The sequence below is a fragment of the Canis aureus genome, chromosome 11 (assembly GCF_053574225.1).
Source record: "Canis aureus isolate CA01 chromosome 11, VMU_Caureus_v.1.0, whole genome shotgun sequence".
NCBI lineage: Eukaryota > Metazoa > Chordata > Mammalia > Carnivora > Canidae > Canis > Canis aureus.
In genome coordinates this window covers 41,509,882-41,529,615 of record NC_135621.1, presented here as the reverse complement: position 1 = coordinate 41,529,615, position 19,734 = coordinate 41,509,882, and the positions used below count along the sequence as shown (strand labels likewise).

At 40.6% G+C, this 19,734-nt stretch overlaps 2 long non-coding RNA genes across 3 annotated transcripts; one reads left to right on the top strand and one right to left on the bottom strand.

The window, feature by feature from the left end:
* Window positions 1-1,007: 1,007 nt before the first annotated feature.
* On the bottom strand, window positions 1,008-5,796 carry LOC144323941 (uncharacterized). The gene is made up of 2 exons (XR_013389330.1): window positions 5,508-5,796; window positions 1,008-2,326 (listed from the first exon to the last, which is right to left on the bottom strand). It is a non-coding gene; the product is annotated as an uncharacterized LOC144323941 (long non-coding RNA).
* LOC144323940 (uncharacterized) lies at window positions 3,812-11,375 on the top strand. Of its 2 annotated transcripts, none has more exons than XR_013389328.1 (4): window positions 3,812-4,599; window positions 5,809-5,914; window positions 6,907-7,152; window positions 8,898-11,375. It is a non-coding gene; the product is annotated as an uncharacterized LOC144323940 (long non-coding RNA). The 2 variants fall into 2 exon arrangements; XR_013389329.1 differs by having other exon boundaries at window positions 3,812-4,674.
* The last annotated feature ends 8,359 nt before the right edge of the window (window positions 11,376-19,734 follow it).

The following is a 19,734-nucleotide window of genomic DNA, read 5'->3' as shown; positions in this document are numbered from 1 at the left end:
GTCAATATGTTTCTGGAGAGTCTGGTGAAAAATGCAGGAATAAAGATCAGAAATTGCATTTCCTGCTTGGCTTAAACGAGGGGAGACTTGAAGGGTGGGAGTTGCCTTCCCCCTTGGCCATGAGACAATTGTATCAGAGTGTTCTGTTTTGTTCTGGCTGGATAGTGTCTACTTATCAAAAGCAGGAAATTGCATTTTAACTTGGATCTGCGGGATCCTGCCGGGGAGGGGTTGATCTGGTTAGGAGGGTGGAAGTGGGAGGAGGGCTAGGGCAGAGAACAGTCAGTACCAGACCTTTGCGGGGCCTGCGGCCATCAGGAGCTTGGCAGGAACAGAAACTGCATTAAAACAAAACGAAAGAAAACAAAAGACATGGGTTGAAGATGTGAGCAAGCATGTCCTCTCCAGATGTGAAGATACCGAGGAGCTATTTTTCTGATCTAGAGAGGATCAGTGCTCTCACTGTAAAGTTGGCGCATCCTCACCAGCTACGTAATATGCGCACTGATTCATTTATAGCCCTGAAGAGGGAAGAAGCAGCAAAGTTGTCTGATGCCAGATTACAGGCATCATTGATATCAAGATAGGAATATCTACACACCCGTGAAGGAGCTTGGCGGCGGGGGGGCCGGGGGGTGGGTGAAGGGAAGGCAGATTTTGTGAGCAGCCTTTTGTTTGTGTTCAGTTTATAATGAATGTGGTAAGAGATGTGAGGATGAATTTTAGCTAATGAAAAGACAATGAGAGCTATTAAGGAATTTTAATATACAGGAATATGAAAGCAAAATCACATTTACTCACTCTTCTGTAAACAAAAGCAAGTAAATACTAATTGGACGTTCAGCAATTAAAATTTGATCTAATAGAATGCAAAGAACTGGTTGATTCTTACCTTTTAAATAGGTGTTTGGAAAGCATGAGATTCATCCACTTTCCAAGTGAAAGATGTAAGTGTGTGTGTGTGTTGCAAAAATGCCAAAAAAAAAACCAAAAGCAGACTTCAGATATTCAATAAATATATATGTATATATGTATAAACATATATATATACACATACACACATCCAGAGAGACATAAGGAACTGTGGAATCTGTTAGAAGACAAAACAGCATGAAAGAACATTACTAAAATTATAGCTAAAATCTAAGCTGGAAGAATGTAATAATATGTCTTCTTAGACTTCTCATTCTTTTATACTCCTGTAACTCGGGCCACATTATAAATACCACTCTGACACTACGTGTGAGTACAAATGATAAATTAAGTACACAGAAACACCATTATATTTTCCTAAATCTAGGTTGCTTGCTCTCTGTTGGCCTTATAATAGCCCTTCCATAAGGAAGTCACTGGAGTGGACGTTTCTTGCTGCCGTTCTATACCTCACCGTAACTGATATTCCATCTTCTGTAATAATGTTAAAGAATTGCAGATCAGAAAATAAACCAATTCCACTAAGATTTATCTTCATTTGAAAACGTTCTGTATTTGAGACTGGTGTACACAGACGAGGAACCAGATATTTGCTAGGGAGATCTTCCATAGCATATTTCATACTAAACTATACAGGCAGAGGATATTTTGAAGGTAGAATCAAAAGAGAGAAAGAGAGAGAGAGAGAGAGAGGGAACTTCCTCAGATTGAAAGTGATCTCAAAGTCATTTTTAAAAATGTTAATGCTTGTAAATCTATTTAATTAAAATGTTAAAGGCCTGGACTCCATTCCGTATTGTGATACTTACAGCCAGAAAGACTGAGATTAAACCCTTTAACATTTTTTTCTTCATTGCTTCGGCACTTTGCCTTCCCCCTGGAAGAGCCTGGGCTTTATTTTTTTATTTACTTACATCCCCAACAGCTCTGGTTAAAACATAGTTAATGTACCAACTGCAATTAGCCAACTGTCAAAGTCTCAACTCCCAACCGTTGATAAGCTTCATTTAACTAATTTGAGAAGTGGAAGTTTGATTTTTTTTTTCCAGGAAGGTAGCTTGTTTCCTTATTTCCCGTCAAGAGAGCCAAGTCCTGTGACCTATGGTTAAAAGGGCTCTTTGTAATTAAGACAGGGAGTCTCCAAGTGAACAGTTCTCACAGTAGGAGGGAAAAAATTAAAAAGAGAGAGAGACAGAGACAGAGACAGGGGAGGAAGCATGACACCGCTTAACGAAGTAATGGGAGCGCAGCCAATGCCTGGTCCCCTCGGCCACTGAGCCCCGGGTCCGGCCACCTTCAGCTCCATTGGTTCTGGGTCCATTTCTTGGAAGCGCCGAGTCTATTAAGACCTTGGCCAGCGGGCCCCTGGCAGGATATACTCCCTCCGCGGCGCCTGTGCATAGACAACCAGAAACTGATCAACCGTGTTATATCAATAACATTCTCACACCAGGTTGTGTAAATTGATCTTTTACAATTTCTCTCGGTGACAGTCTCTGTAACCAACAAGATAAATCATTCCTCCTGTGGCTTTTTTATTGATTGCTGAGACCTGTATAAAAATTACACTGCTCAAGCTGCGAAGTGAACATCCTCATAAAAGAAGACTTTTTATTTACAATCAAAATATGTTTGGGCCCAGATCAAGTGCAGATTTACTAGCTCGGAACTACAAGAACAGTGAAATTTAACAGACTTAGGGAAAACTAGAAATTCAAAAGAAACACGCCCCCCCATCACCAAAAAGCAACCATCACCAACTGCAAGAACACACACAACGTGCCTCAAATTAAGACCACTCTTTTTTTTAAAGAAAAACTTTACACATTTGATTTTAAGCTCAACAGTGAGCAGAAAGCCATCTGCTAAAAAAAAGGAAGAAAGAAAGAAAAGAAAAGTGCCACAATCAAATTAATCTTTGCAATGAATTTTATAAACTACACAAATTGCTTTGTGATAACACCTCCACCCAGCTCTTGTTATGAGACTAAAAACAAGAGCCTAGAGCCCCTTTTGTCTGGTCAAAAAAGCTTTGGTAGCATAGACAAAAATCATAGAACAAGATGCACTTCAGAGATGAGACTTCATCTTTTTTTAAAAAGTTTCACTCCCATGATTTTGCAATCATGAAAATATCTTCAGTTCTACTGCAAGAGTAATTTAAAATTCTGGAGGACTTAGAATTTTTAAACGTCGTTGCAATACAGACAATTGATATCCTTGAATACACATTTTACACAAATAGCATCTTGGAATGTAAACTTTCTTTTCAATTCTATATTCTACTAAAGACATGAACACAATTGCAGTTTGAAAGCACTGTGCTGAGGAGAGTTTTAAAGTGACAACTACTCTGTGCACAGTATTCCTGAAACTTCTTGCAGTCAGCTTTCCTCCGGGTGCGCAATGTTGAATCACCTGCTAAAAAATACGGTGCCTCCCGAGGCCGAGGCAGAGCTCTAGCTCCAGAATCCACTTTTTTGAAAAGTGCAAAAGCAAAATGTTCACTATTTTTGCATCATCTCAGAGTATGAGTTAATGATGTTTATAAACTAGAGAGAATCACCCTAAGTTATGGCTGCCTGAAATAGCTTTCCATGCATGTCCTGTGAGGCGGGTATTGTGTTCAATTCAAATAGCATTTCACAGACCTAAGAATCTGAGCATAGCCTTTTGTATACATCTAAGAGGGGAGGACAGAGATGGTTCTCTTTGTCCCTTCCCCTTGAGCCTTTGCCTGGTTTCTCTGAAGCTGGGCTCTTTATTTGCAGTTTTAGAGAAGGCCTTTTCAATGGAACAGGCCAAAGAGGCGGGCGGGCGGGCGGGGGAGCGGGAAGGGGTGTTTGGGCTCCGTGCCTCACTTTGCTGGCCAGGAGGACAAGTGACAGTGTGACAGTCTGGAGGTGAGGCTCCCTCACCTCCCTGGGAGACACCCTCACTGGGGAAGGGGCAGCAGCAACACACACCCTCCGGACAGACCAGACGACACCAAAGAGGACAGAGAGCAACCGGCTCAGGAGGCCAGGCTGGAGAGGGGCTTGCTGCACACAGCGGATGTGTCCTCCTGCCAAAGGAACCCTTGCAAGAGCTCATCTCCTAGCGACTGGTTGCCCGCTCGGCCCTGCTCCTGCCTCCCTCCCCGTGGCCACCGGCCCGGCTCCTGGCAGGCCGGGGTTCAGCCTTCTGTTTACATCTGGGCAGTCCTGGCCCCCGCGCACAAAGACCCACTGTGCCCAGGTTCACCGACTGTCTTTTGGTTCTCTGTGACCCTTGATCGAGTTCCCTGGAAGGCGTTCCCGCAGCTTCCCCGCAGCACACTCCCGGGCATCCCGCCCCGCGCGCCCCCAGCCCCGGCGGCGCCCGTGCAGCCCGCGGGGCCGTGGGAAGCGGGGGGCCGGGAGCCCACTCCGAGGCACATCCTCTCCATTTCTCCTCGCCCGCGAGAGTGACCCGTCTGCGGCCGCACATTGTCGCCGATTGTGGGAAAGGTTCCGCCAGCCTTTCCGCCGCTCGGGCCGCCCTAATGAGGGAACAATCGGGCGCCCCGGAGCTGCCGGCGGGGTCAGGCCCGGCGCCCCAGCCCCTGACAGCGCCATAAATTGGCCGCGCAAAGCCGAGCGCTAGGTGGTCCCGGGAGGAAAGAGCCGCCGCCGGGAGCGCGAAAAGGCGAGTCCGGGAGCCCGCCGGGGGGCCGGTGGCGTTCCCTCCAGATCACCTTGTTGGAACCCAGGAGTAGCAGAGGTCAGGCAGGAGGGACAATGGCAGGGCGCCAGGGTGACCCGGCGGGGGGCGCGGCGAGCAGGACCCAAGGGGTGGGCGCTGCAGGCGGGGCCGGCCTGGCCCGAAAGCCCCCTCCCTCCCTCCCCACCCCTGAGAAGGAGCAGCCCAGACTGCAGGACAGATTGCTGCTGCTCACGAAGCCTTGTCTTTTTCTTTTCTTTTCGCTTTTTTCTTTCTTTTTTTTTTTTTTTTTTTTTGAAAGATATTGACACCGATCTTATCGGATAAGGACAAGATGAAAAAAAAAATCAGGAGGTGTGGACTTTTTTTTTTTTTTTTTTGTCCCAGACGATGTACGGTAATGCAAAGTGTCTTTTATTTTCAACCAGAACAATTTTTCCAAGAAGAGCAATAATTTTTGTTCAGTCCCAGAGAAGTAAATGACATAAGGTTGCTCTTTCTGGTTTTTATTTAGCATCAGTATGGAATAAGGTGTTTTTTGTTTTGTTTTGTTTTGTTTTGTTTTGTTTTTTGGTTTGTTTTTTGTTTTTTTATCTCTCCAGGGAGCAGAGGGAGAAAAAGAAGGGGAGCTAGTAGGGGGAGAGAGGGAAGCTTATATGAGCAGGATTAAGTCAACTTTTAACTTGAAAAAATTGTATCAAAAAAAAAATGTTTGTCAAACTAACATCAACAAATGTGGCCAGATATCTGGTTTTAATAGGATGATTCAGGAGTTTCTGTCTGTTGCAGGCCTGGGGCTGCCAAAATCCTCCACCAATCATGACCTCCCCAACCTCACAAGTTTCAATCAAATGAGCCCAAAGGGTTGATTGCTAGACATGATAGCTATTTACCTGCGAAATTACGTTGACACATGCTGTGGTTGTTGGGGGTTTCCCCTCTTTTTCTCAATTCTTTTGGAGGTGAGACTATGGCCCTTGAGAGGACAAAGGGTCAGTGGAGTCCTGGGCAGGTGATGACTCTGCAAGTCTACCCCTCTCCCGAGTGAGAAGGGACTCAACCCAACACTGAGCGCTTCGGGTCCCTCCCCACCTGCCCAAGCCCCTATCTTCTCCCTTCAAAGATCTAAGTCACATCCCGTAAGAACTTCACTAGCCCCAATCAGCTATGCTGATCTATTTTTTCCTGGTATAGGAGGAGCACCGTGGCATAAGGAAGAAGAAAACGTAGGTAGCCTCTCCAGGAAGCAATGTGACCTCACATTCTTCATACAGAACCACAGAATTTGATAAATACGCATGTAAGTGTTATCCCTGAAAGTCTGAAAGAGAAAACTTACTTCTAAAGCAAATCGGATTGAGTTTCCCTCTTAATCTGATTACCTTGGAATAGGTGGCTTGCTTCCTGAGGGTTGGTAATTATTGATAACTTCTTAGAGCAGAGAGTTACTGAAAAACCATTTGGAGGCAAAAAGCAAGGTGTATGCATGTTCTAAATTAGAGCTCCAAATTAAATTGGACAACAATTTTGTTTACATTCTTCAGGTGCTTTCTCCAAAGATTCCTATTAAAATCACATTTTCTCATAATTTATCTAGAAAGAAGAAGCCAAAAGCTTATCGTTCAAAGTGTGGAAAAACTAGTCACAAGCAGTATTCTGAATAAGACAAACACAAATTTTCTTTCAACTAGAAATGGGGCTTTGGGGGAATGGGAGATATTCATTTCTAAGTTACAACCTGTTTTTCTTTATGAATACAATACTGATCCTCAGAAGCACACCCAAGTGAAGAATACCCTAACTGTTCCCAAAGTCTCATGTTGAAAACAATACTAAGTCAACACTTTAGCAAGACATTTCAAAGGGTTCTATTCCCTGAGACCTGAAGTTGAAAAGCCCTTTTCCATTAACAACCTGTTGTTTTAACAGTTTAACAGTGTTGCTTTTACCTGGAGGGGTTAAAAAAAAAGCTTGAGTGGAAAATAAACTTGAGAGATAAGTTGATATTAATAGTCCTACGGCTTTCCGTTGTACGTTGTTCATCAATTGAGACAATTAAAAAAGACCTTTGAAACGGCAGCACTTATTTGTGATACTACTAATATCTCTTCTTCACCTCTTATTATTGAAACATATGTGATATAGGAAAGAGCGTGGTTATCTTTTTGGCTTGACTGCATTTTCCAGCCCCTACGGGAAAAGCCCAAATACAGTTCTGGATTCTTCAATGGTGCCCCTCAGTTGTTCCATGCAAAAAGCTTGAATGATTTCTTCTTTCCCATCTACTTCCAGGTTGCTGAAATAATACATTAAAAAGAGAAAGACCAATTCCAAAAACGGAATGAGGGATATTGTCATTCCAACCTTGTATTATAAGCCTGTCATGTGTTCTAGAAGAATTGTTCATGTAGTGAAGGAATAATAAGAAAGAAAACACAGCCAAGAGGCCCTGTTGCTGAGTGTTCTTGACAACAGACAACCCCTAAGGATTCTTGCCTGCAATCCTGGCTCTGCCATCAATCCACCGTATGCCTTTGGGTAAGTCACTTAACCTTTCTGGGTCTCACTTTCCCTGTGGGCAAAATGGCGGTTATTGTAATAACCCTCTTACCAGTATTTTGCAAAGAACAATGATTACAAATGAATGCAAATCATCTTGTGTGTGTTAAGAATGACATACAAGTGCTAAGAAATAGCATAAGCTTGTAGTTCACAGTACACTTTTCCAAGAACAACAGGCGGATATTGTAAGCATGGAATGATAACAGGGACCACCAAGCAGATTAGAACCAAGAGAATGCTTTAGAAAGAGTTTGTGATGAGTCATTGGACCAAAATGGGAAAGTGAGAAAGGATAACCAATTCTCATTTTTTCATATGAATTTTGTCAAAAGTGATTTAGACGTTAACAAACTAGAAGATGCGCTCAGTATAATCTAAAATTATTGTAGAAATAATAGATGTTGTATATTTTACATGTAGAAAAAAGATACACAATTTAGAGAGGGGATTTATTTACTTATAGGCAACTCAGAGATTTAGTATTTATAACGCATGTCTTGTTCTGTGATCCAGGAGGATTTTACATGTGGCTTTGTAAGAGGATGGCAGATAATAATGATTAACTAAATGTTTGGTAATGCTTTTTTTGGTTTGTTTCTGAAGAACAACAATTACCAGATTTAAAGACAAATTATATTTAAAAACACATTTCAAGTCTTTTTTCTATTTTTTAAAATCTCAAAATTGGAGAAAAATGTCAAATGAGGAACATACAGAATATTTATGGTAACAAAAGGTTAATATTATTAACAGAATTATTATGAATCAATTTTAAAAAATGAACAACCAGAGGAAAAAAGAATTGATATGAGCAAGCAATTAGCAAAATAATAAATACAATTGTCCAACTCACAAAGAGGTGTTTAACCGCAGTAAGAAATTCAAGTTAAAATACCCTGTGCCTTGTTTCATTAATTAGTAAACACTATAAAAAGTGCTGTGCCCTTTATCCCAGCTACTTCACTTTAGGAGTTTGTGTTAAAAAAAAAAAATCATCATTGTTCCCTAAGTCTTAACCATAAGGATGATGATGACAGCATTGCTTGTTACAGTGTATAATTGCAAACAACTCTAAATGCGCAAATAGGACAACCAGTTCAATATACTGTGGTATGTGCATGAAATGCATTATGATATAACTAAGAGAAAAGATGTTGTGGTGGCTATGAATGCATACTAAGTAGAAAGATACCTAGATACAAAAGTAGGTGGGAAACAATATAAAGGGTCTGATCCTATTTTGAGGACAGAAGAAACAGGCTGGATGGCTAGTTTACGCAGTGATATTACAAACACTTCAGGATTTAAGTGGCTTATAATAACAAATGCTTAATCCTCACTTGTATTTCAGGTTCTTCCTGGAGCACCTGTGGGCTCTGCTCCACATGTCCTCACTCTGTGATTTGGGGTGAAGGGGCCACCATCTGAAATATGGCAGGTCGCTGTGGCAGAGGGATAGAGCGCCACTGTCCAAAACAGTAGCCACTATCCACATGCAGCTTTGAGAACATGAAAAGGAGCCTGTGTAAATTGAGATGGTTCTAAGTCTAAAATATGCACCTGATTTCAAAAGCATTGTAGAAATAATAATAATAAAAGAATGTAAAATATCTCAATAACATTAGGTTGACTGCATGTCGAATCTATTTTGAATAGCTTAGGCTAAAGAAAATAGCTTGTGAAAATTCATTTCACCTGTTTCTTTTACTTTTTTAATGTAGCTACTGGAAAATTTGAAATTACACAGGTGCCTGAGAGTCTTGTGAGCCACAGTGTTCTAGAATGCCTTGAACTAGCAATTCTATCACCTCATTGGCTACAATCAAACACATGAACCCACACAATCCAAAGAAGGCCAGAGAGGGCAATCCCACAATGCACCCAGAAGGCAGCAAACTGGAAATATTTGGTGAGTAGTCGTAATAAGTGCCACAGAAAGAGAGAAAGTGAGAGGGAATGCACAAATTCTGAAGAGTAGTTTGAGACAATCTGCATTAAATGCAGGATACTTGCTATAAGAAAATTTCCCCCCAAGATGTAAGTGGCCAGCCTCTAGAGCAACTAAAAAAGTTATTTGATGGCCTTATAACAGCTGATGGGGAGAAAAATGTTACATATATTAGGACACTGCAGGCAGAGAAGACAAAGGACCAACAACAATTTGAAGAAGGAAAGAGTCAGCACTACTCGCGTACACACACAAGGGTAGACATTTGCAGAGATGACATGTGAACTCACTTTTGAGCTGTTCACTGTGCAAGTCCCCAGGAAGAGAAGCAATAAGGATTGGCTGAGCCCTGGATACTTGTCTCCTAAGGAAAGCTGAGGACTCAGCAAATGTGTGTGTGTGGGTGCAGGTATGTCCATACTTATTGGAAAACCTTGAATTCTGTTCTCCAAAAGCTTTGTCATCTTCATCGCCTGGGAATGGGATCCCATGTGATTTCAAATTCATTCTCTTTGCTTGTTTCTGTTGTCAGGTCATCCTCAACAAACTAATGATATTCAAAATTACTTGTCAAACTCTTTGCTCAGGACTCAAAGCAATATACAGTCATACTGATTGCAATAAGGCAAGACAAGATAACATAGTGTGTGTTCTAGAGGCCGGCTGCCTGGGGTCAAATTGCTAGCTGCACCACCCCTCGCAGTTGCATAACTGCCCTCTTCCTCCATCAATCTATCTGTAAAATGGGGATAATATCTGTATTTATTTCATAGGATTGTGAGCAAAGATCCAAATGTGTAAAGAAGTGAACACCCAGCTCGATTCTGCTACCAAATTTCAGTTTTCAAATTTATAATAAAAACTAAAATCAGCCGAGCTGTACTCCACTCTGCAGCTGGTATTTGGAGAAGCATTAGCAGAATTCCCTTCATCCTTGCTCATCCTTTCCCTTAAAAGATCTCCAGTCTGGAAATGTGATTTTCCTCCTTACATCTGCACAAGCCACTGACTTGTCAGGATTAAAATACAAAAGACTTTCACATTTTTGCATCTTTGTCTCCTGAATTAGCACTCCACTTCTGAATTTAAGGAACCATAGCATCGTTCAGTGTTTTAAGAGTGAGTAAAATATATAAAAAATAGAATGGCTTTGACAAGTTAACATCAATTTGAATGAGACCCGAAAAATGAAATTCTGTAGATGAGTGCTTTCATTTCAAATGGCTTTACCGGTTTTCAAATGATTACACAATTTTGTCTCATTCCCTTCAAATTTACAAATTAATATTTTTAAGAGACGGAGTTAATAACCAGTTGAGTTAAAACGTATTAAAAACTATAAAGGTTTCTTCAATTGAAGTTCGGAGTTTTGCTATATAAAACTGACTTAGAGTTACCATAAAAATAGCAATATCATGCAATACCATGTTTATATTTCTCAGTTCAATTGCTTTTTATTTTCAGAGTGTAGGCCACTAAGACATGCCTGAATGAAATTAGCTAGGAGCCAAATAATTAATCCAACATTCATCCAAAATGCTGAACTAACTTACATAATTCTTCAAATGAATATCATACCTTGATGGTGATATACAAATTGTTTTGAACCTTAGGCTTAAAATGGTATTCTGATTAATCAAAAAGAACACCTTGTAATTTGTTACATGTGTAATGTAGCTACCCAACTCCTTGAATATTTTAGCAAAATACTTGTAAAATTGCACCACCAAAACCATACCTCCACCAACCAAGAGTGAAAGATGGTGCCAACACCAACAGAAGGTAAGAGAAGGATAAATTTCAAAAGATTCTAGCTGTTTCTGTACCCTCCGCACCCTCAAAGTGAAATCAAGAATTGAAAGGGATTTTAGGCTTCAAGTTCAATTAAAATAAACACTTTAGACTTAATTATTTTACTATTTAGAGTGAAAAATAGAATTTTTTTGCGTCAAGTGTTTTGGTTCTTCGCCTCCTCTTTACTTTTTTGGTATGTGTGGTCTTATTTTAAAGTTCCATTGAGGCAATACACATATGCCAACCAGAAAATGCAGATATTAAGGGATTTTATTCATAACAGGCTAATTTGTCTCTTGTGAAAGATAAAAGCACTTTGAAGTTGATGAGTCTATGATTTTAAGTAAAATCCTCATTCAAATGTGATTGCTTTATAGGTTTCACTCTGGTCAGAGTAATTTGTGTTCTTCCTATATATTACTCCAACTATAATAAAGCTGTTTATGCAAATGTGAAATTGTTGCTATTGCAAAATTTCTCTGACCATGTAAGGTTGCAATGTTAAATTCCCATTCAAGATCAAAATTCCACATATTCACAACCTGCAAACATCCAAAATTCACACTTCGACATCTGTGTGGCTGCCAACTTCCACTGCAATCTATATCATGCTTTTTCAGAAGTGAAAGGAAACAAAACAAAACAAAACAAAAACCTTGAGGTAAGTACAATTCAATAGTTATGGTAAATATTTACCAAATGTTTGTGATGCCATATATTTTATTAATTGATAGCACTTAGAAAGTGCATTATGGATGCGAAAGCCATCAAAGTTTGCTGAAATGCTATGACACACTGTGGCTCACGTGTGCCTGACAAAACCCACCAAGTGCCCAATTCTGACACAACAAACCTTAAAGATTTTTTCATCTGCAATTTTGAAAGTTCTTTGCATTCCTTTTGTTATCTCAACTATGGAAATCTTCCAACCATGTGTATTTTTGCATCCTTAATGAAACCGTTCTTTTTCCATATTCCCTCTCATTGAAAAGTCAGAAGTTTCTATCATGTCAACTACACCAAATACCTACAAAACAAACAACTTAAAATGATTACATGTGTAAACAATTATTTCTCAGACCTCTTAAAGAGTGTTTAACCAATATGTCATGCTTTTGCACCAACGTGTGTTAGCCTAATCACGAATTGCTAAAACTCAGACCATAGTACCCATGAGCAACCAGATTTCTCTGCTGACTGCCTTTATCACCCCTGTTATTCCTGCAGCTATACTCTAGGCCCTCTGAATTTGGAGATGAACAAGGATAGCAATGAGGATTTCAGAAACAGTAAAATTGCAGGCTGTTCAGATACATGGGCCGATTGCTGAGGTCTGGGGAAGAAGGAATTTCAAGCTACGTAAGAAAAACAGCTCTGGGGGTGCCTGGGTGGCTCAGTGGGTTGACTGCCCCACTCTTGGTTTAAATTCAGGTCATGATCTCAGGGTTGTGGGATCAAGCCCCACATCAGGCTCGGTGCTCAGTAGAGAGTCAGATTCTCTCCCTCTCCCTGTCTCTCTGCCCCTTCCCCCCTCAAAATAAATAAATAAATTTTTAAAGAAGAAAAGAAAAATAGCTCTGCGCCGTACATCTGGTCACTCTCAGGCATCCCAGTTTCCTTCAAGGCTTGACCCTTGTCATTCTCAGTTACTTTGGTTCTGCACCGCAAAATTCTATTTTCTAGTATGTTCACTACCAGTTACACTGCATGAGGCTACTTCTATAAAGTTTCCTCACCTGACATTTTCTACTCACCATTGTATCCCCAGAATCTCATTTATTTCCACCATATAGTGGGCCATAGGCTTACTTCTGCCATTAACTCTCTGTGCTGACCTTAAGTGTGAAGCCTCTCTGAGCCTCAGTTGGCTCATATGGAAAATATGACACCTCATTTGCTGTCTAAGCGAGCTGGTCACTGCACTCTATTGATGTACAGTTTAGTCTTGTTTTATTTTTGTTTTCTTTCTGGCTCTATCTTCCAATAAAGTACCAATAAACACCACTGAGAAGTTGAGGCCCAAAAAGTAAAATGCAGAAGGAATAAATATGAAGCCACACACTGAAGTTTGGAAATCAGTGCCAGAAGTGGAGGGTTTATACATTTGACAGTCACTTTTATTAGGCACCCACGCCATCCAGACAGTGTTCTCTTGATAATGCAAACATTAAAAAAAAAGTCTTCATATTTAATAAGTTCGCATGCTCCAAGTATTGGCAAGTAGAGGAAGAGAGATGACAGACACTTAAACAAATATCTAGAATGCACGTTGAAATAAATATTATGATAGAACTGGAGTACTTATTCTATAAAAGCACAACAAAGAGAGACATGAATTTCAGTGCAGTGGGGTACAGATCAGGGATGCCAGAGAACATTCTGAAGGAGGAAACACCACCAGGTATTTGGCCAGCAGTGGCTGTTAACATTGATTTACCCAGCTTCTCACTAAGACAACTATGGAGACTGACAAAATAAGAATTCATACTATCACCAACTAATAAGTTGCAGCTAATAAGTTGCAGAGCTGAGCCATAAAGCCAGGGGCATCCTATGGCTAGCCACTAAACTATGCTGCCTCTCAGTCTAATAAATGATCAAGTTCCATTCCAGCTAAGCTTATTACACAATTGAGACACCAGGACTATTAAATTAAAAATGTATTTTTTCTTCCATGCTATCTGTAAATAAAATAATATAGTGAGCATTTTTATTGCCCAAAACTTGAGTAATGATTTATGGCATCTTTACCAGAATGACCTAAACCATGTGGGATTTTTTTTTCTTTCTTTTAATTGGTAAAGACTGTTGAGGCACCCAGGACAACCGTAATCTGTTGTCAAACTCCCCTCAACATACTCTTTTACATGGAACCTGTGAATCTCTCTGCGCCAAGTGATTCTGAAAAATTTGAGCATATAGTATGCTTTCTATATATGCATGGAATAAAAGGGTTCTAAGGAAATACACTGAAATGCAGGGTGAGATTCCAGGATATTCCCACTCTCTGGGCTTTTCTATATTTTTCTTATATTCTACAAAGAGCACACACGTTTTTAAGTCAAATAAATAGCACATATACTTGGGGTTTTTTTATTCTATGGGATTTTGAATTTGCTTCTAAAATTCCTAGAAAAAAATGAAACTAACCAAAATGACACATAGAACTATGGTGATTTTTGTTTTATTGCATGATTTATTTTTTCATATTTTCTGAAATGAACTTCTTAAAGTATTAATTTGCATATTAAGAGCAAGCATCCATGAGCAATAATAGGCAAGCAAAAGGGGAAGGAAGTTCTGGAAGAGTTCTCCATGCAGAGGAGTGGACGTCTGAATAGCCCTGGCCACATGCGGGGGTACAGCCTATCCAGAGAATGGCTTGGAGCCCAATGAGATTAGAGAGAGAGAGAGAGAGAGAGAGAGCCTACACCCTTGCTGGGTGGGAGAAAATGGGCCTGACAGCCCAGCTGAAGGTACATCCCCCAGAAAAAAAAATAGAGCTGCTCCTCCTGGAGAAAAAAAACTCACCCAGATGGGTGAAGATACTCTGCTTACAGGCACAGGGTAAGGGAGTAGCAGAAATGTGTCTGCCCTAAGCTAAGAGACATGGGGAGGGCCTGTGGATCAGGAGCCCAGCACTGTAGAGCAGTGCTGCCGTTATAAATGGAAAAGTGGACCAGCAGAGGGGATGAGATGAGCAATCTTTGGGAAAGGCTTGAGGTGGCCAGGTTGGTGAATGGATGCAGAATGGGAGGCAGCATCTGGACTCAGGGCCTGAGCTGGACCACTGACCAGCTGTGCACATGTGGTCAAGACCCAGCCTCTCTGTGTTCTAACTTCTTCTTGAAGAAGAGAAGGTGTTGTTTTTCCAAGCACACTCTTTTCTCCCTTCCTCAAATCTGTCTAGTTACCCACTGAACAACCCAAACGTTTGCTGTGGACTGTGTACCGGGCTGAGTGCCTGGCACGCCCAGGGAGACAGGCCACCCCGGCATCTCAAACAGATGTGTATTCGTGAACTCTGACCAAATCAGAGTTGACGTAGCCCGGGCCTAGGGCACAACCACAAGAAGAGACTTTAATTAATTCCAAGGTCATTCTCACAGAGGAAGTTTCATTCATTTCTTCTCGCCCTTTGGGAAGATAGTTTCTGAGTTTCATCCACCAATTTACATTTTCTTGTTTTGTTTTGTTTTTTAGTCAAAGAAATAGCTCACTCCATTTCTTGAAGTAAACTGCTTATTCTAAATGAACTCTAATTTTCAAAACCGTCTCTAAGTGAAAACTCCCCTGGAGCCTGGTAGGAACGGGACTCCCTAAGAGCCTTGCCAGGAGTGCTTGGCCTCAGACAGACCGGGACTACCATAGTGCCCTTTATTACTGGGTTTCAGTATTTCCATTTTAAGCCCTGGTAAATACAGGGCTATGAGAGAAAAAAAATTAATGGGAATACTTTCAAACCTTCGGAAAACTCAGGATTTGATATTTGGCAGGAAGGCTAAGAGGGTGGTTAAAGAAAAAAAGTGCAAATACTCAAAACTTTCTTTAAGGTTGAGTCTGAGTCCAATTGACTCCGCTCTTTTTTCACACTGGCCTGAGCAAGAGTGCATTTTTCCCCCTGCTAACAACTCTTCCCTTATTCTATGGAATGTTTAATTTGCCCTTTGAAAGAAAGTATGATTTGTCCTATTTTTCCATGTGCAATTTCTGTGCTATTTACAGACTAAGATAAGAATCAAGAAGGATTCATGTGCCAAAAGCACAAATTCAAGGCTGAGAGAGGAAATCAGAGTCCTATGTCCCAACTTGGACTGACTCGCTGGAATTCTAGTTACAGAGCCCACTCCATGATGTGTTCTCCTGCACCTCCCGTGGTGCATCTCTGCTCACAGAGATCCCTGTCCCAAGCCCCCGGGGGGAATCGAAGCGTCGTCCCCTTCAGAACCCAAGTGGGTGTTTGGCAAAGCAGCACATCTGGAGGATTTGCTGAACAAAGCTACCAAAGATTTAGAAAAATTACAGTGTTAATCTAGTCAATCCTTATACTTCAGCAGTAACAGCGTGATATGGAATCACCAGTTACTGTCTACAAGCACAGCACCCCTATCACCAAAGGATCTAACTTAAAATTAATCCCTATTGCTAGAACAGATGATATCTAACTGGGACCTTTTAAAAAATATATTTTTTAAAGATTTTATTTATTTATTATTTATTCATTCACAGAGAGAGAGGCAGAGACACAGGCAGAGGGAGAAGCAAGCTCCATGCAGGGAGCCCCATGTGGGACTCGATCCGGGGTCCCCAGGATAACGCCCTGTGCCGAAGGCAGGTGCCAAACCACTGAGCCACCCAGGCTGCCCTAAAAAATATTTTTAATAAAAAGATACGTACTGGGGCACCTGGGTGGCTCAGTGGTTGATTGCCTGCCTGTGGCTCAGGGTGTGACCCTGGGATCAGGCCAGCATCGGGCTCCCTGCAGGGAGCCTACTTCTCCCTCTGACTATGTCTCTGTGTCTCATGAATAAATAAATTAAATCTCTTTAAAAATAAATAAATAAAAAGGTACATACTAAACAAACTCAAACCTGTGGCCAAAACAATGTGATTAACAAGTTACACAGGTTATGAAGAAAACCAGTTAAATCCAATTAAAAATCATCATTTTGTAAAAACCAGTCTGTTACTGAGCTCTATTTACATAAGCTCTGTCTTTTTCTCGACATCTTGGCTATGGGTTGTCTCACGGATTTTCACCGTCCTGAGTGGTTTGCTTTCTCTTCCAGTCTTTTCTCAGCTGTCTGACCCAACACAAGGGCTGGCAGTGCTTACTCACACCCACTTTCCCACTCTCCAACCCGCTTTTCACTCTGAGCATGCCTTGCTCCGATCAGCTCCCCAGAGCACAGAGAAACTGCTTCTCATTTGTTCAGACAAACGTGGTAATTGCCACCACACTCACAGGCAAAATGAAAGACTTTCTCTTTTGCTCAACTCAGTACACACGACAAGCAACATATACTACAACCCCCATCTCCTGGAGGCAAGAATCAGTCCCTTCCTTTCTAAATAGCACATATTCCTCCAAACAAGCAAAAACCTATAGTTTGAACACCATGTGCATGCACACACACACACACACACACAATTCACATTACAGTGGTGGATATAGCTTATTGTATTGACCTTACTGGTTACAGAACAAGTGAGAAAAAGGACTCAAAAACTATTAGGGCATCTAGAAGTAGTGACTCCTGCATCTTCTGAACTCATTTACCCCACCTAATCCCATCACCCATGCTTCTCCACCATGGATTGTCAGGAAGCAGTGTATTATGAATAAAAAAGATTTCCCTTTGATCCCTCTTTAAATGTCAAGAGCAAGCCCTTAGGCGTACCCAATGGCATGTACCCAGAGTTGATCTCGCTGTGGGAGAAGCCACCGCTCACTCTCAGTTCCTGGGGACGCACAGTTATCCCATAAATTATGGGGACAATAAAACTGCTACGGTCAAGCACCACAGATTAATTCTCAAATAAATAACATTAGTCTTATAGACATTTAAAAATAAGTTTAAGATTCTTCTGCAAAATAATTTGTAATTGATTAACGGTTGATTATTGTTAATTAAGCTGCACTTAATTTATCTTAAACTCTTAGAGTTTCATTTTAGCACTCTGGGAGGAAATGCCTAATAGAAATCTACCCTCAAGGTCTGTTCTCCTAACATCACCAAAAACTCACTCCTATAACTGAAGCTGATGAAATGAATAGTAGTACTCTAAGGTTTCCTGTTACCAAACAGGCCAGCAGTCTCCAAAATGGATATTGTGCATTACTCATCATTGGTCAAGGTGTGATTGAAATAAAAACTCCTACATATTGCTACAGAGAACACGAATTAGGACAAACTTCCTAGAGAGCAGATTGGCCCCACGGATCAAGATTCTTACAAATGCTCTGGTCCTTTGACCTAATAATTACACTTCTTGGAATTTATCCCAAGGAAATTATCAGAGAAACAAACAAAGGATTATGTACAAGGATGTTCACTGCAATGCTATTTATAATAGCAAAAAATTGCCGCTGCCTAATTAACCAACAATAGAGATTTAGTTAAGTAAAATTATAGTAAATCCATAGAACAGAATGCTATTCGGCCATTAAAAACCATGTGTTCAAAGAATGCAAAATAGCTCAGGGAAATGCTGACAAGATAATGTCAAGTTAAAAAGTAGGCCATAGCACATTAAATGCAATGGGATCCCAGTTTCGTAAATACTTGTACATGTGTGACATGTAATGTGCATGTTTGTATATACATTGGAAGAAAGGATAAAATCTACATTGATTGAGTTTTCCTAAATGCCGAGGACTGTGAACTTTATTTTATTTAATCACCAAAATAATTCACAGAAAGTATCCTATTTTGATCCCTATTGTAACAGTGATGCGAACAGAGCAAAGAGAGATTCAATTACCTGAAATCATTCACCTAATAAGTAGCCAGTGTTTAATCCCAGACGATTTGGTCCTACATAACACTGTCCACTGTGTTTTTCCATGGGTTATTTTTTCCTTCACATTATTTTTGTAGTTTTCCAGATTTTTGCAATACATGTTTTACTTTTGCAACCAGATTCTAAAAGGTTTTCGATATTGTGCAAGATGCGATTGCCATAATGATTGAAATTCAGCATCATATTCTTGCTGACCCGAACTGGGTATTTCTTATTTGTCAAAAGCAGAAGAAGGCTTTTTGTTTTAGTTTCGGTTTATTGCCGATTCATTCATTATTTCGATTTTGAAAATGAACCACTTGTTTCATCTTTTATATTTTGGCACTTCTCTATTTCATGGGGCGTTTCCTGAAGCAGGAGAGAAGCACTGATCCAGGGACATGTTTAAAGGGTGAGGAAAAATACAAAAAGCGATCTTTCTAGGTGTTTTCAGTCTTCTTAATAGAAGATAAAGTAAGCTGCTCTGAGTGAGTCAGGCAGAGGTGAAAATTGGCGTTAAGGAGAGTAACAGATCTGGAATAATTACCGTGGTCCAAGCCAATTCAAAGTAAATAAGGATGAAATATCATCACTAGTAATAAAGATGACAAAGGATAAGTGAACAGGGAGAAAGAAGGCGATGCAGAATTTGGGCACATGACATCAGGCCACTGGCCCCAGGAGCCCCAGCTAGGCAGTGACAAGCCACTAGCAGGAGCATAAATGCTGCTAGAGGGAGTCACCTTGATTTCAGGTGCCCAAGCCTAGAAGTCCGCAGTTTCTGATGTCCTCTGGGAAGCTGGCTGTGGTCCAGGAGGCCTCGGTGGCCATGAGTTGCCTTGAGTTTTAATCAAGTGGCGTGAATTGCTAATAATGAAAAGGAGGAAAGTGAGGTTTAATTATGATGTCTTATAAAAACAAAGGTTTCATATGTACAATGCGCAATCCCCTTTTACAACTTTAGCGCTGACTGGTAGTACTGCATCAATAGGTCACCCTACAGAAAGGGAGAAGGGGATAGTAATTGGGGATATTGTAGAGCCATTAAGAGTATATTGATTGAATTTTAAAAACAAATACAAGGGCATTTATACAAAGTTTTATAAAAAATCATTCAGAACATTAATACGACGTTGTTGTTTTTCTAAAATTTGTAGAGGAAATAAGCAGGAAACCCCATAAATTTCAGTAGTTGTTTCCCTTTAGGCGGGAAAGTTATGAGCAATATTTTTCTTCCTTATGCTTCTCTGTAATTTCTAAGTTTTTTCAGAAAATGAGATATTTGGAAAACCCTTTGGTGGCTCAGACTGAGA